The sequence below is a fragment of the Camelus dromedarius genome, chromosome 10, assembly GCF_036321535.1.
Source record: "Camelus dromedarius isolate mCamDro1 chromosome 10, mCamDro1.pat, whole genome shotgun sequence".
Classification (NCBI taxonomy): domain Eukaryota; kingdom Metazoa; phylum Chordata; class Mammalia; order Artiodactyla; family Camelidae; genus Camelus; species Camelus dromedarius.
The window spans coordinates 16,310,324-16,328,144 of NC_087445.1; positions in this window are offsets into that span (position 1 = coordinate 16,310,324).

The window sequence follows — 17,821 nt, forward strand, 5'->3', positions numbered from 1 at the left end:
GGACTGTGACTCCACAGACTCCAGTCTTCAGCCTGGACCTGTATGGCAAAAATAAAAGAAAGCAACCATCCGATTTCTAAGTATTTGGGGGTTTGGGTGTTCTAAATTGTTTATTTATATTTTACTGAGTTCCTAATTCTCTTTCTTTCCACCTATTGTTCTGCAGAAAATAGAGTTAGGAGCTGTGAGGCTGACAGGATCATCTCAGAAGCATTGGGGTATGAAACAGAAGCTGTTCTCTGTCTTGTATTCCACCAAAATCTGGTTAAAGTATGATAAAGTAAATGTCACCAAGATGAAACTGTGAGCACTAAAATCTGGGGACCGTAGGTGTTTCCATCTTAATACAAGCAAGTGCTGCTCCACTAGGTTTTTCATCTGCTTTAATAGCATGTTCGTTCAGTCACTTATAAGGGCCTGATGCATTATTTTCTTTGAGCTGTGTTTTCCAAGAATGCCTATGTTTATATCCTTTAATTGTGCAGCAATCCCTTCAAATTTATGATCTCCTCTATGAAGTCAGACACTAACTGGTAGCTCTGTCAAACAATTGCTAGATTCCGCCGCCCCCCCCCTCCCCCACCTCTTATCGCGAGACAGCTCAGTTCTAGGCCAAGTTTGCATTCTTTGCTTCCTTTTCTTTTGTTTCTCTTGGCTCTGCATACTGCAAGCTTTAGGTCATTTGTCATTTTTACCAATTAAACCAATGAGATGTGCCAAATTAAAAGGGCTGCTACCCTTTTAAGAACATATTTAATAATTCATGCACAAAACAGAAATAGAACTTTCCTTTCTCTGGCTGGAATAAACACAGTTTCCTAAGAGATTGCTTTAGTGTTCTATCTAGATAATGCTTTAGGATTACAATCTAAATCATACTAGAATAACTGCATCAGAATTACTATGATACATCATTCTAATGTACAGGCCTACAGTATAATGTTACTGCTGGACTAATCCAATAAAACCAGTGGGTCCCAAAGCTAAAACTGTGCAAGAAAGGCCCTGAAGATTGCCAAAATACATACTGTTAGATACAGAAGAAGAACTTGCAGATTTGTAGCCACACAAATACATGGACATTCTAGGGGGTAGATGGAAATACTTTTACAATTGAGGAGAAAAGCAGACAGTAGTTTTAAGTGCATGTCCATAAAACTGCAAATAATGCAAAAATCCTCAGATGCTAAAAGCAAGTGATCTTGGCTTAATAAAACTGACATGAGTTCACTTGAATTTGAAATTTAGATCAATTACCCTTGGGTTAAATGATTAGGTTTCTGCTCATATTTAGCAGTAAGTGCTAGAATGGTCTAGATTTCAGAGTTAAAAATTTGAGTTTTATTTCTTGCTCCACCACTTTCTAACTGTGTAATCATGGACTATATACATTTACCACTCTGTAATTCAGTGTTCTTACCTATAAGGTGAAGATAACAAAAGTTAAATTATATCCTGACAAAATAGGATTAAACAAACTATTTATAATTCTCTTGACAGTAGGGTTTTAATATGTGTGTTTAAATTATTAATATGTGTGGGCACAACACTTTTTGCTCATCTAAAATAACTCCCTTAACACTCAGCTATTGCCCAAAATGCCCACTATTATTTGCTGAAAATTCTTTGTTCATATGCAAATACATTTCCTGTTGAAATTCCTTCAAGGACTGCTGATTGCCCTTAAAATGAAGTTGTATTTGGCTAGCATCTTTCATATGACTCTTTGTCACCTTTTTTATATGTCATTTTGTCATCTCTTTAGCCCTAGTTTTTGAAATTCTCTCCAGAATTATGCTAAACTTCTATTTTTTTTTTTTCTAATGGAGGATTCATACACTCAGCTTCTAAATCCCCCAATGACCCATGCTGTCTCTCATGGGTCCTTCTTCCTGAATACTATTCCTCAGCCTGTCCATCAGACTAGTGTCTGTTTGGCCTTCAAACCTCTGTCTAGATACAACTTAATTTGGGATCCCTTTTTTCATTCCCTAGGTCCAAATTGGGTTCTACAGCTCTGCAACCTTATAGCTCACAGAGCACATCTATACCATGATACCTCCACTATCATGCAATATTGTAAGTCTATTTATTTTCTCTAAGACTGTACCAAATGCTCCATTAACAATCCATGAAGGATTACTTCTGTTAAGTTCATATTGTATCCCCAGTGCTTAGGAACGTAATGATCACATGCTGCACAGCACGGATAACTGATGAATAAAGGAATATCACAAGTTTCACAGATACTGCATTAAATGTCAGCACCAATTGGGATATTTTAGTATCTAGTATGATTCATGATGACTAATAACAAGACAAACTTACTTTGTCTCTCACTGTCCTTTTAAATGCTATTCAGATGAAACTTTTCCACACTACTGGATGAAAATTCTGACATAGTCATTATTTCTCTGATCAGTATAAGTAATAGAAAGAGCTTATACACATGATGAGTTTTGAATACAGCCATTTTTTTGCAAATTTTACAAGATTTACTTTTCTTACCTCATTTTGGTATATGATTACTTATTATTTTGTGTCTCATTCTAAACTTAAAATTTAACATTCCATCATACTAGTTTCTCTAGCAGACAGAAGGACTCTGAGAATGTGAAGTCTAATCATTATTTGGTTCGGTTTTGGCGGATGGCTTTATGTGGGAAGAACAAGAAGAGTATCTGGGAACCCAGAGATTTGGTTCAAATCATGGAGACATCTGAGTGGAGGGACAGAGACATTATATCAGCAAAAATTCCTGTGGAGTGTAGGACATTTATACTAGATGATGTCTAGTATAAACTTGTAATTTCAAGGGGCTTATATTAACCAACCAACCAACAAACAACAGAAGTCAGGAAATTGAGGATCAAACTACCAAATGGATTTGGCTGTAAAATTTTACTGAGACCTTCATTCATTTCAAATGAACTTAACACACTGAAGTTATAATTATGCAATTTATAGGTCAGGAACTTATTTCAGTAAATAGTTTATTATCTATGCTCTATAAAGCATTTTCACGGGCAAATTTACCAAATAATTCAATACCCTTTGTGCCTCATACTGGGTATTCTCATTGTTGCTTTTGTTGTTTTTTTCCACCCATGTTGCCATTCGTATAGACTAACCTGCATCATTTCCAAACACTAGTGACATCTCGAAGCCTTTAAGACCTAGGTTCTGCATTGATTGAGTTTCTCTCATTTGCAATTAATAAGGTATGTCCTTAGAAGTATACAAAGAAAATAAATGTTTTAATCCTTAAATTTTCTGGTAATTAAAAATGTATTTCAATATCAAATATGTTTGTATTTATTTTAGGGGTGATAATATTTCCTAGAGGCACCAACAATCTTGCACTAAAAGTCAGTAGGAAATAAGGTTCTACACACAATCATTCCTTTTGCTGGAATATTTCAATAACATTCTTTATAGTAGAAACTTATTGTTTTGGCTGTCAGGACAGCCCCTTTGGGAGCCACTGCCTCCCATTTTCTGGTAACAGCCTCTCTGTCTGCAAGGCTATGGGAATACTCAGAATACTTTTCCTTTCACTTTTTTGGCCACAATTGGCCATGTATCTGACAAAAGGTATGCTAACCGAAGTTCAGTTTGGAGATTTGGCATGTGGACTTGATAATAGGTGACTGCACACTTAAAGGGGGGAAGATTTAAAAAATAATAATAAAATACTGAAAGCACCTATCTGGTCTTTATGAAGAAAGAAGTATATATATATATATATATATATATATATATATATATGGTCTGTATGAAGAGAACAGGAAGGGTTGTATGAAGGAATAATGCAAATGAGAAAGACGATCGATTAACTGATTGATTTTCCTAGGTCCCAGGCTAAAATCTGTCTCTATGGCTTAACTGTATCCTGTTCATTAGATAGTTAGAGATGTCACTTCTGTCCTTCTAAGAAATTTCTCCTTTTTGTTAAACTCACTACACTGTGTCCACTTTGAAACCAAGAGAACAAACAAAAACATTCCTAAGGTGCTATATACCTACTCATTTTGGAAAGCAGATTCTAAGGTCATCTAATAATCATAGTATTAGCATGTTTCCATCCTAAGTCCCAAATTTCCAAGCACATCATATAACCAAAAAGTGGCATATAAATTCTAGCTTACTAAGTTGAGGAAATTAGAAAAATGTCTATTATTTCACTGAAAACTATAGATTTTTTTATAGATTTCCCTTTATTTGAAATTTTGAGTTGATAAAATTAGATAAAATACATTTTGCCTGATAATTCCCAGGCACAGACTCTGTGAAGCACACCCCAAGACAATGTTTTATAATTCAAGCTATTCCCATGAATTCTCATGGACAACCAAAAACCACCTGCAAAAAAAAGTAATAACTAATAATTAATGCAGTTTCCTTGTCTTCAAACATCACAATTCAGGCTGTTTTATTAATACTTTCTATCTCTCTACTCAGCATATTCTTACCAACCTCAGGGGATACTAAGTTTTACATTCACAGCTTGTTCAATACCTTTCTTCTCATCATTTTTATTTGTGGTTTTATTGTTGAAGGTATCTGTTGAGTATTTGATTCTCATCACTCAAACATGCACACTACTGCATGTATAATAAGTATGTGCAGACTGCTGACATGCTTGATTTACAAACATCTTTAGTAGGCCTCCAGGTAATCGCAGAAAGCACCACCCTCATGCCTCTGCCCTTTCATTCCTCATTACTTAATGGAGAAAACAGATTGATCTGTTGTCTGACAATTTGTCATCCACCACAGCTCGCCGGTGTCAATCAGGGCTAGGGGACAGACATTCATCAGAACAACCTGGACCCTGACATTAAAAGTGGACGTGTATTTCCTGTAAAGTTGATCTGAAATCTGAGAACTCACAAAAAGAGCAGTAAATAGGACACCTCTGAAGGTCACTTGAAGGTAACTATTAGCTATTTAAGATTAGAAACACTATTTTGTTCAAACTCACAGCTCTGTCTCTTTTAGATGAAAGGCAGAACAGAAGGAAGAGGAGAGGAAACACAAGCGGTATCTGAGAACCATGGACTGAATAACTGCCAAATTCTTTAGGGTTTAATGTGACTGTTATGGTGACAAGCAGAGATGAATTGGCTACATTTCTAAATAAAGAAAAATCAACTATTATTAAAGGATTCATTTGAACTAACAAAATCAAAAGTACAAATATTTACAGCATTTATATATTATTTTTGTATCTATTATTTATATTTTAAAGTCAATTAAGAATACCTCATATTAGCATTTATAAGGCAAAGTCAAAGTGCATGCTTAGGTAAATATATAGATTGCAAGAAATACAGTCATGCAAATGAACAAATACACATGTGTAGCCAATGACTCTGTGAGGCATTCAGGCAGTCATTTTACATGCAATTTATACACAGGTTATTCTCAAATATGTCCCTCTATCCTTGATCTTTTCCTGAGCCCATCATCTTTACCATCTGTTCAATATTCCTCCTCGAGACACATGTCCCAAATCATATTTTTTCCCCAAAACTTTGTTTCCCAGATTTTCAGTCAGTTGTTAACTCTGCACCGAGGCTAGAAATTTGAAGTATCAACCTTTACTCCCCCTTCTCTTTTTCATACTATATCCTATCAATTATCAAATTTAATTAATATTATCCCACAACTAAATTGAGAGTCCAGTTTCTTCTCACAACTCTTCCATTTCTCCCAACTTAATAAAAGCCACAATAATCTCCTATCTGACTGTTTGAATTACCTCTTCATGTTACCTTTGTCTCCTGAAAATTCATTTTCTATCCTAAAGCCAAATTTATTTTGAACTCCTTTGGTTAAAAATCTGTCAATGACAGGGCTTTCCCCATACAATGAAGGCCATAATCTTGGTTTAAATGTCCATTCTTTGTCTACTATAACCTCCTTTCATATACAGCTTTTAAAATGGATGATACACTAATAGGTAGGTAATAATGTGAATAAAAATAGAAACGTGTGGTGGTGTTGATCTTCTAGGAGGCCTGGTTAGGTATGAGCAGCTAGGGCCCCCAGACTAGTTATTTCTTGTTACAAGCATTATGCCCTATCTGCCATCGTACTTCGAAAATTTGTGGAAGTACTGCTTTGGTACAGTGACTTGAATAACTCTTCTAGAGAGTTTGGAACAACGTTTCCACCATTCTCATCGTCTCTTATAGCCCACTTCTATTCTTAAATAGATTCTAATTATCTAGATTATCTTTATTCTTCATAAGTCAATAGTAGACTCACTCCCTTGTTCTTCCCTCTCTTAGAATCAGCCCACTTGACAAAAAATCTATTCCTGATCAACCTAACTCTCCATCTACTTTATGCCTATAACCAGACAGCTGAATATGGCTAGAGATCAAACAGGTAACTATAATGACAAGTTTTACCCTAACTTCCAGACCATCAAACTTTACTACCATCCTCATTGTCTCTGTTCCCATGTAATACTCTCACTTTCCTCCAAGCTCTTATTTAAGCTCAATGTCTGTCCTTCTCACTGGTATGATCTTCTCTTCCCTAGTCAGATACTTTGTTCTCCCCTGAATTGTCATGTGTTCCCCTTTCCTACTTTATTCCCATCTCTATGTGACATGCTTTAATACTGTCCATCATAAATAAGAACAAAAAACAACCACAACAAAAACAGCACTCTAGACCATCACCATTTTCTATTTATTAGTGAATTTTCCTGCTCCAATTTACCTTAAATCTCCTCCATAATTTTATCTAAACCAGTTGTTTATGGAATACATCATGACTGCTCCCACATCAGGGCCTCCTCCTCATCCCTCCAATGTCTCCTTACCACAGAAGCACTCCTTAGCCACCCTATACCAAAACATACCGCCAACTCCACCATCTGTATCCCCTTTAGCCTGTTCTATTTTTCCCCATGGCCTAGGTATGTTTAATTTCATTTTCTTTTCCCCCAATCCCTTCTGCAACACTATATCCTTAATATGGGCAAAATTTTTTTGTTCTAGATTTCTGACACCTTGAAAAATCAATAGCATGTAGTAGGCACTCAATAAATACTTATTAAATAAGTGAATGTGCCAAGTGGCTTAAGAGGCTTATTTTTTGCCTAGTTCTTGTAATACTTTCTCCTCTCGCTTAGCATACTTTCACTACATTGAAATTCTACTCCCTCACAACTTCTTCTCCTTTTTAAAGTCAGACTCTTGAATATTCTCATCTCCTTGATGATCCAGAGTTTTTCAGGTTTTATTCACTCTTCCCATATCCTTCCTTCTCTCTTTACCTGACCAACCTCATTATTCTTCAAATTTAGCTAAGTTCCTTCCCTTCCCTAACACTACAGTATCACTTAATATATGCTTTCAATTCACCCTGAGCTGCTTTATGTCATTTATCCTAATTGAAAATGTACACTTTTTTTTTTGAATGGCTTTCACACTAGTCACTCACATTAGACCATAAGCTTCTTGAGGGCTGACACCATAGACATTAAGATCTCTCTCTTCTGAGAAGTCCTCTAGAACTTTTCCATAAAGTCTTAGAATTTCTCTTCTTTAATCTCACTTTACATAATTCCACTGAAGTATTTTTTACCTCAACAATGGGGTACAAAATTGAGTAGGTATAATTCAGTGAATACTATTATGCCATAGCATAGGTCCTGGACTGATTGCCTGTTCTATACACATCTCTACCCCAATAAAGTTTTCAATATGAATAGACATAATTTATCAGCCAAATGCCAAATTGATTAACTGTAAATACAAGATGTAAGAGTGGACTCAGCACAGAAACTGACTAAAGAGAAACAGTAATACATTTTAAGATATATAATATAATTTTTGTAACCTATTTGGCTTGTTTGTTTGATTAGTGCTCTAAGAGAAATGCATCCAGTTTGAGATGCTTCATTGTATTAATGCCTCAGATTGAAGTAAAAAATTAAGCACTGAAATGGCAGCAGATAAGTCATCTGTGTGATATAGCTTTATTAGGGTCAGGTATTTTTTTTTTAAACAAATACTCTTCAAAACAGTTGATTACTGCTTGACATTCTTTAGTCAGCCATGAATTGTTTAGATTTAAGTCATTATAATTCCACTGACTTTTTCTTTTTACCATTCAATAACAAAAGCCATCACTAGCACCTATTGGACAGGGCACTTGATGATGAATTTATACAGATTTATGTCAGATACTTAATAAGCCTCATCATCTTTAAGTATGTGGTTCCCCTCCCTGATTTCCTTCACTGACCTGATTGGCATAATTTTAACACAATCTCCAACTTTCAACATCAGCATTACTTAGCTCCTTGACTACTGCATAGTTGGAAACTTTATTTTATATACAGAGTTGGAACTCTGTACACTTTCATTTTAATACTTATCATGCTCTATAGAGATGCTGTCCTGTAACTATAAACTCCTTCAGGTCAAGGAATATGTTTTCACCACTTTTTAATGCCCAGAATCCAACACAATGCTTAAAAATGCTGAGGGAATGAATAAATCCATATTTTGAAATAATAAATAATTATATACTATACTAACACAGTGTTTCCACCCTCATCAGAAAATAGGCTAGAAGAAATTAATAAATATGCATAATCTGTCATGAGCCTCTATGTTCTAGTAAATGAAAATAAAATCAAGCATTCAAAATTTAAAGATTTTCAAATAAAACAAAGAGTACTCCGTGCAAGATAGCGCTAAGTGAATGAAAAATAAGTGTTAACATCAAACGTGAATCATGGCAATTTGTGAGCTTTTGTTAACTATAAACATACTTCAGTAAAATCAGGAGGAAAATATAATTCAGAAGATAAATTTTAAAATTGTTAAAAACACATGACAGCCATTGTATTAAGCATACATAATAAATAAACATTATTTTAGATCAATTTACAGATAATATCCCCCCCAAAATATAATTTAAAAGTGCACCTGAAAGCTAGGATTATTACAGCCAAAGTGATTTATAGCAGCAATGGTGCACTTGTACAGTCACCATTTATTCTCTTAAGAATCTCTGCCACTAACTTAAAATTATCAGAAGGAAATGACAAAACTAAGATAGTATTGAAGAAAAGTACATTTCTGTTTACTTAACATGGATCTCCTTAAAATCTCTGCCTTTCTTTAAAAAATTGTCCCAGGTTACATTAATTTAGAAAAGAAATATACACATATACCTACACACACATAGACATATCTGATTTTGGCTACTAAATGGAGCCATTTCTTTTTACCAATCTAACTCCTTTTTACCATATAAAAGGGCAATTTTAAGACATATTTATTCTTCATAGTGCAAACTATAAGCTTGACTTATTGGAAAATAGTTAATTTAATGCCCTTGATTGAGCTATGTAGCTGCCTGTAATTTGACAATAAATCAGAACACCTTTTATGTTTCCTTAAAAAGAAAAAAAAAAGAAAATAGTTTAACACAGCACATTGGAATGTTAAAATGATTTCAGGGAAGATTAATAACATCCACATGGTAGTTATTCTCTTGCTTTGCAAGAAAACACATTATCTAGTCCATAACAATTGATTGCTTTTCTGAGGAATGTCCTTGATTTCAATGGTATTGTTCAGGCTTTTGATACTAATCGGTAAGGTGTTGTTAGGAAAGCATCTCACCTCATCAGACATTCTGCAAGAAACAAAAAAATCTGCACCTGATAAATCATCTATATTCTCAAAGTGACAATTTTCACTTGAAGAATTGGTCTCCTCTGGGTACTTTCAAAATCAAAATCAGAAGTATGTTCTAGAATAATAATAATATTAAAAAAGCCACAAAAATGTATCTTCTTAAAAAAGAGAAGTCCTATAAAAATAGGAAATCAGACTTGCCCTTTCAAGCTTACTTTGTTCCTTTCTACCTTTTTGAGATGCACTTTCCGTTTTTCACTGGCTTTAGGAATATCTGTTAATTTTTTAAAAATGGACACAGAACAATTCATTGACTATCACCAAAATCATTTAACCTACTTAGCAATCAGTATTGGAACTTTCATGGCTTCACGTAAAAAAATAATAGTTACTCAAACTTTTGCAAACTGCAATTTTTAACATTTGCATACTTTCTTCCTCCTAGGCCTTGTGCCCTTAAAGGACAATATGGTATAATGGGAGAAGTTAGTGCTACACTCAGAGATACCTGGGTGGCAATGCTGTCTGTCATTCCCTTCACAGAGTGACCTAGTGCAATTAGATAACTTGTTAGCTGGATCTGAGTCTCATTTTACTCATAGATAAAAACTGAGTTAATAATTCCTGTCAGAAAAGTTGTTGTGGTGTTTAAATGAGAAACCTATAAGCATTGGTCCATATAGTTTATCAATAATATTGGTTTCCATACTTATGCAGTTATTTTGACTATTTGGAATTCTTTTTATTTTACACAGTGATTATTACATCCTTCCCTATAGAGTTGTCAATAAATGCATGGAAATTTTATTAAGTTAACAAGAATTGATTAAATACTTCTTATTGTCATATACTATAATTGAATAAACATTAAAACTTGAAAGTCACTATTCCAGCAGATTAGTCATACTATGTAATAGGCTGAAGTGGCTGATTGAGTAAGAGGAAATATAATTTGAAGGCACTTCAGACCCTCTGGACAATTACAAAGATTCCTCACATGTTGATTTTCAGGCATGCCCACCTAGCAACATAGCTCAGGAAATCTCAACGAGGCAGTTACCACTGCTAACAGGTTTGTATTTATCCAGCACTGTAAGGGTTACATACAGGTTAAGAAGTTCTCTCATCCTTCCAATAGCACAAAAATATTATTCTGTCCTAAATTATTGAGCATATTCAATATTGTACAAATTTTAAAGTGTAAATGACTATGCTTCACTTTATTGGCTTTGAAGACATTGCATTTTTTTTCCCCCAAAACCAGAGGTTTGTGGCAACCTTGCTTGGAGCAATCCTATCAGTGCCACTTTTTCAACATCATTTGCACATTTCATGTCTCTGCATCAAATTTTGGTAATTCTTGCAATATTTCCAACTTTTTCATTATTATATTTGTTAAGGTGATCTGTGATCAATGATATTTGATGTTACTACTATGACTTACTGAAGGCTCAGATGATGTTATTAGCATATTTCAGCAATAGTTTTTTTTTAAATTAAGGTATGTACATTGTTCTCTTCAGACATAATGCTATTTCACACTTAATAGACAACAGTATAGTGCAAACATCACTTTTGTATGTGCTGGAGAAAAATTTGTGTGACTCATTTTATTGCAATATTATCTTTATTGCAGTGATCTGGAACTAAATTCACAATATTTCCGAGGTATGCCTGTGTGTGTGCATAGTGTATATTATTTTTTTCATCCACAAATCTATGGAAAACTGGGACAGAATTGAAATTGTATAGCACTGATAAACTACCTGACAGAAAATTGGTTGCCTTTCCATTCTCTCAACTATTAGTCTCCCCCTCCAACTTGGATATTTTCTGAGTACGGAAAAGGATTAAGATAACAGGAAGCTTTCTGCAAAAGCAGACCACTGGGAGATTGCAGATATTGATCATATTTGTAGTATCACCAGAAGCATATGTATACAGAATAACTAAACTTAAAGATGGTTAAGATTAATAGAAAGAAAATAGAATAGATAAGTAATAAGCAACAAAAGAGGTGAAGAAAATGGAGTAAGATTTGAGAACTTGAAACATAGTAGTTTGGGGTCTAAGACTAGTCCACTGGGATTTTTACAAGTATGTGTGTGTGTTGCACACTACAGTTTTCTATGAGTCAGGATGAGTAGCATTAAGAGTTACTATGTTATCATCTTTATTTTTTTCCTTTCCTCACTTCTTTCAAAAACTTTTTATTCTTTTATTCCTATTCCTACTTTTTCCTTTCCTTCCTGTTTGGCCAGCTATCACATCTTTTTTTCCATTCCATCTTCATCTTTACCAAGACTGATCCTTAATACCATTTTCCTGAGAATCAGTGTTAGAACTAAAACACTAATTTAAGAGTATAAACAGAATTGCTGAAAACCTCATGATTGCTGACCTTAATTTTGTAGCATGAATCACAGCTGTTCCATTGATATTGGCAATGATTAATAATAAGGGGGATGGGAGTAATTAAAGAGCATATGATGTGTTTGTTTGCATTTTGACTGACTACTATAGAGTGTATGCAGTCAAAGGCATGGTACATTAAATAAATCAAATAGCTCGATAAATCAGCACAACCTGTCAAAAATGAGCAGAAGGAGCTTGCAATGCAGCCGGCCTCCATGTCAGGCCTTAGGCAAGCTGTTTCCTCCAGGGTGAAGTCATCAAAAACAGGGCCCCAAAACCAGAAAATTGCTCACCCTTTGAAGGATTCAGAATCTCATGAGGTAAGATAAGCCTAAATGTAATGAAAATATTTTAACGTTTGTGAAATAATACATAGTTTGCAAAGCTGCTTCCTGTACGTTTTCACATTTCACCCTCTCAATAATTTTTGTGAAATGTTATTACAGATGTGAAAATAGAAGAAGCTCACAGAGAAGAGCCATTAAAGGCCACGTGGCTAAGGAGAATCCTTCTAAACGAGTCCTTCTCCATATTTCACAGCTGTTCCTCTATCCAGAACATGTCATAAAGGATAACACTTCTCGTAACATCACAACTGGGATTACATGCTTAGGTAAACCCCTTAAGAACTGGTGAGTATGTGGTAGTGGTTTAATGGATTGACAAATTAGAGAAGTTACAAAAATGAACACGAAACAGACAAATTCATTTGCAGCATAAATGTAATGATTTTAATAGGAGAAAAACACATGGCTATAATCTAAACTAAAACAAGATAAAGGAAAGTTTGTGTTACTTTGTGGTAAAAAAGTGAAATGAAATAACATGATTAGAGTAAGGCTATAAGATAACCAGTCAAGGCAAAGACTAACGTAACTGGAAAAATATAGTCTTGTCAAAATAAACATTTGCCACCGTGAGAAATGACAAAGTAAATTAATAGTTACAGTATGTACCTTAAAGATGGCTGAATTAATGAACTTTATTATGTTCTATGTGTCCTGGAAACATCTTCACTTGTTTACACCAATATAGTTATGAAATAATTTCAGCTTACATTTACCTAGTTTACCTGCTTTACAATTCAGGTTTCAACTCACACTTACTAAAGGAACATTCTGCCTATGGACAGCTAACACTAGCAGGACAATATTTTTCATATTGCTTCAGTCACGAGTGGTATTATACTGGAATATGTGGTTCTGGAATTAATAAAGTAATTTTTAAAACATTCAACTTTTGTTGCTGTGATTCATATTGGTTCTGGGATCATGCATATCTTTGAATTCATAGAGAAAGTCTTAAGACCTCTGTCCAGGAAAACACACATCCTCACTCATGAAAACAGCCTCATACTACTTCACAAAATTCAGAACCACGTTTTGTTGACTCCTTAGGATTCCCAGGATTCCTCTCAAAAAATTTTAAGACAATAGTTTTTCCATTTGAAAATATGTAAATTTACCTTTGTCCTGCTGTCAACATTTGATTCCAAATTCACTGACCATAACCTATATAGTTTTTGCAAAACAATTAGGTTTAAAATAGTAAGCATATTATTAAACTGCAGCATATTTCTTGTTATTAACACTTTGTGATTTTAATGGGGCATATATTTGGGACAAGCAAAAAATTAGTGAGATAGTGTCAAGGAATGTTTTACATATATATACACACATACACACACATATGTATCTCAACATATGAGATGACAATATTTTACATTAAATAATAGTACACATCTCATAAACTTAGGAATTTAGTTAAAATATATTCAAAACAAAGCATCACTTATCATTCAGGTTAAACAGTTGGCGTCTTCGGTTCTCAGTTTGGCTAATCACTTGTCAGCATATACTTTTCAAAACCTTTGAAGAGCTAGTAAGGATGTAAGAATTGAAATGTTATATTGTTCTACTATATTCCTCAAAAACTAGCAAAATGTTACTGTTTAAAGTCAAAATTGATTTTAAAAAGTCACAAGGGTCTTTTCAGCTGACACTGAATTTAGAGTATTAAAAAAAATCACTTTTTGGAACTGCAAAGGATTCAAAGTGGAGATAAACAAGTAGATTTCCAATCCTAACTATAATTTTGTGCTCTGGTAGAAATGTGAATTTGTAACCCTGGGTATTGGACATCTTTAATACACATATGCATACACCCAAACACAGCCATGAGAAAACATGATATCCTGTATTTGGCTCATTTCTGTGATGAAGTTTGCAGCATTCTGTAATGGCAAGTCTAATGACTCCGCTAGAGTCACTAGTGGCAGATATTCAAATAGAGAGGAAACATGTAACAGCAGAGAAATAGATGGAGCACCACAGAAAGCTAGGCTTGGGATAAACAACCTCCTGAAATTTGAAATCATAGAACATTCCTCTTTTTTGTATGTCCAGGGGAGAGAAGAGAGGGTCAACATTTATTTGCATGTAAATAGAGAATAGCATACTTTAACTGAATGTTTGTAACTTTTATGGGGAGAGCAATTTCTACCTTCAACAAAGCATTAAAGACTTTGAGTTCAATCTTTATTTACTTATACAACAAATACTCATTGAATATTTACCTCCCTCCAAAGTGTTGGTCCTAGAATTAAAATGAAGACTAAGATTTACTGACTATTCTACAGAATCTCAAAGTTTACTAGGAGAGCAAAATATGAATGTGTGTGTGTGTGTGAGAGAGAGAGAGAGAGAGAGAGAGAATAGTAGCAAAAGAATGAAATAATCACCTGAGTTTAGGGGACCATTTTAAGGAGATCCTTCTTACCAAGATGACCATTGGTCATAATAAATATACAGTAGAGTCGCAGATCTGTGAAAAGGAAATCTGTACAACAGCAGGTGGAAGTGGGGCCTATAATGGAGAGAGGGAGAGGGAAGAAGGCCTGATTTTGATAACATCATTAAGTTCATTTGCTTTCAGTATCTAGTATTAGATGTGAATATATATGCCACAAATCTACCTGCTGACAGAAACTTTATTCCAAAACAGCATTGGGCTTTTGAAGGAGAAGTGACTTTATATAATACTATACTTCAGTGCAATATCCTTAGAAGTAAAAGGCAATTTTAATGTTTGTATATTTGGGGAAGAAGGAAGGATATTCAGCTAGTTGTCCAACATCTTTATGCTTTCATTTCCTCAAATTTATAATAGAGGTAATTACTAATAGCATCTGGGATTGCTGTTGAAGATTGAATGAGATCACAGCTACCAAGAAAAAAAAAAAAAGAATGGTCAAAGGTATGTAGTAGTAATTATCAATAAATTGAACTATTACTATAACAATATAATTAATATATTTTTAAATAATTTAATACATTTATACTCTAAATGCAGTGACATTAAACTGAGCATTATAGCCACCAGAGCTCATTCTGTTATCAGTGCTTTAAAAGAAATATGAATATGAGCATCTTCAAGGTCTACCTCATTAGAAGAGTTTTATGACTGGCTTTCTAATGAAGTCATTTTCATTCGCCTTTTATTGAAAATAATCTTTATCATTCCAGGGCATTTTAAACATTAAATTCCTTTATCACTTGACATAATGAATGAAAACTAACTTTGTATTTGCTTCTACTCTTTCTGTTCATTGCCTTGTAAATTTTGCCCATGGGGTGGATAAAAATGAGGAGAACTCATCACTGTATATTTTTAAATAAGATGTAAAATACTTTTGCAATGATATCATGACATTATACAACATTTTTCAAATCTCTACACAATTTATAACTTTGAGACAGGGCCTAGAAACAAGAAATACTGCAATTACTACTTTCAATACTATGGGATTTGCAATTCTGTATAGTCTTATTTAGGAAATGGAACCAGTTATTTCATTTAATATATTGGGTTTCATTCTAGTGAGATACATTGGTGGCAGGAAAGGGGAAAGCACAAAAACAGATTCCATTAAGTCTGCATCTTTCAAGCTGGGTATTTATAAGAGTCTACTAATTGAATACTTTCCTCTCCCCAAAGAGTATAAAATATTATTATATAGAGAGGTTAAAAGTGTTACAAACATTAAGAAAAAATATTTTCCATGTATTAATTAGATTATATTCTCAAGTAACAAGTCAACTTGTGTGTGTGTGTGTGTGTGTGTGTGTGTGTGTGTGTGTGTGTTTAGGGACAGAAAGAAGGAAGTACATACGGTTTTATTTTACAAATGTAAAACATTTGGTTAAATGGGAGTTTGAAATCATTAGCATAAGTCAAAATCAAATAAGATCCCTATTTTTCACCATTAGTATTTGATTAACTGGCATGTACCAATGAACAAGTCGATAAGCACCAGGAAAAGAAGCCGGTTTTATCAGCATGGCAAAGCCACAAAGGAAATCATGTTTAGGAATCAGGTGTCTGAAAACTGTTAAACTGTTTTTTGCATTTTTCTCCATATATTTCTATCCCTCACAGATTGTGCAACAAATTTAAATTGCCAAAACCACTCTTGAAATAAATGCCACTCCATTCCAGCAGATAAATACAGTCATTATTTCATATGTTAGCTTTAATCCAGAGAGAGAAATCTTGCTGTTTTCCTCTGAGAGCAGCTCACCCAGAATGGAATCCGGCAGGCCTACCTGGTCACTTCAAACTATGACATCAGCAGTTCAACAACAGTAGCAATCCAGTGCACTGATCCACCTATGTTTCCTTTGACTCACCAGGACTAAAATCATTGATACTGCCTATCACTAGAAGATTACCACTATTCAAAAATCAAATTTGAACTTCGAAGGGATAGGAGTAAGGGTTGGAAGAGCATTCCTCAACAGTTCTCCCCATGGGCAGTGATAAAGAAAACAGACCAAAAAAGGCAAACGATAGCTCACCTATTGATATTTAGAAAACCCTGTCCTAGACTGAGCATAATAAATTCTAAATTCAATTAGATGCAATCTTGGGGTTGCGCCATCATTTTAGTCATTTGATCCCATTAGTGAAGTTTGCTGATGCTTCCTTTCCGGAGCTATGATTCATGCAGGACATCAGGAGATGAGTTAAGTGATATTTCGGGAATACTCTGTTGATCAATTATCAACAGGGGAAATCCAGCTTGAAAGACTGGACTGCCTTCCCATACAAACCACATAGGGTAAAAGCTTACTGCTGTAGAGAAAAACCACAGCAAACTTAGAAACTTTGAACGCTAACAGAAACTGAATCATTATAGTTTATGAAATTTTAAAATAATTCTTTCACAGTTTAATTTTTAAAAACACATGATGATATTTTTATTATTCAGGGCATTGCCACTGGTGAAGATTCAAAAAGAAAAATAATATTTAAAAAGTAATGTTCATAAATTACTCTATAACAGTAATATCCCTAAAGACTACTTAAACAACTCTACATTACAAAAGAAAGGAAAATAAATTATATACACTTACAGGAAAGTATCAAATTTGTATAACATAATCTTAAGGAAAAATGTTAGAATATCTACAAAATAAGTTTTCCATATATAATAGGTTTCAGTAAATCACTAGAAATTTTACAACTTTTGCAATAAAAAAAAGTCTCTAAGTCCTTTTTGAGTAGAAAACTTTTGTACAAGAGAAGGTCACTCAATGATTTGAGTATTAGCATTATAATTAGCTTGGTCAGTTGGTTGAGGAGTTCAGCCCCAATTTATACCAGTACAATTTAAGCCTGTTCTATGACAATTAAGTCCCCCATCATCTATCTATCCCAAATCTAATAGCGCT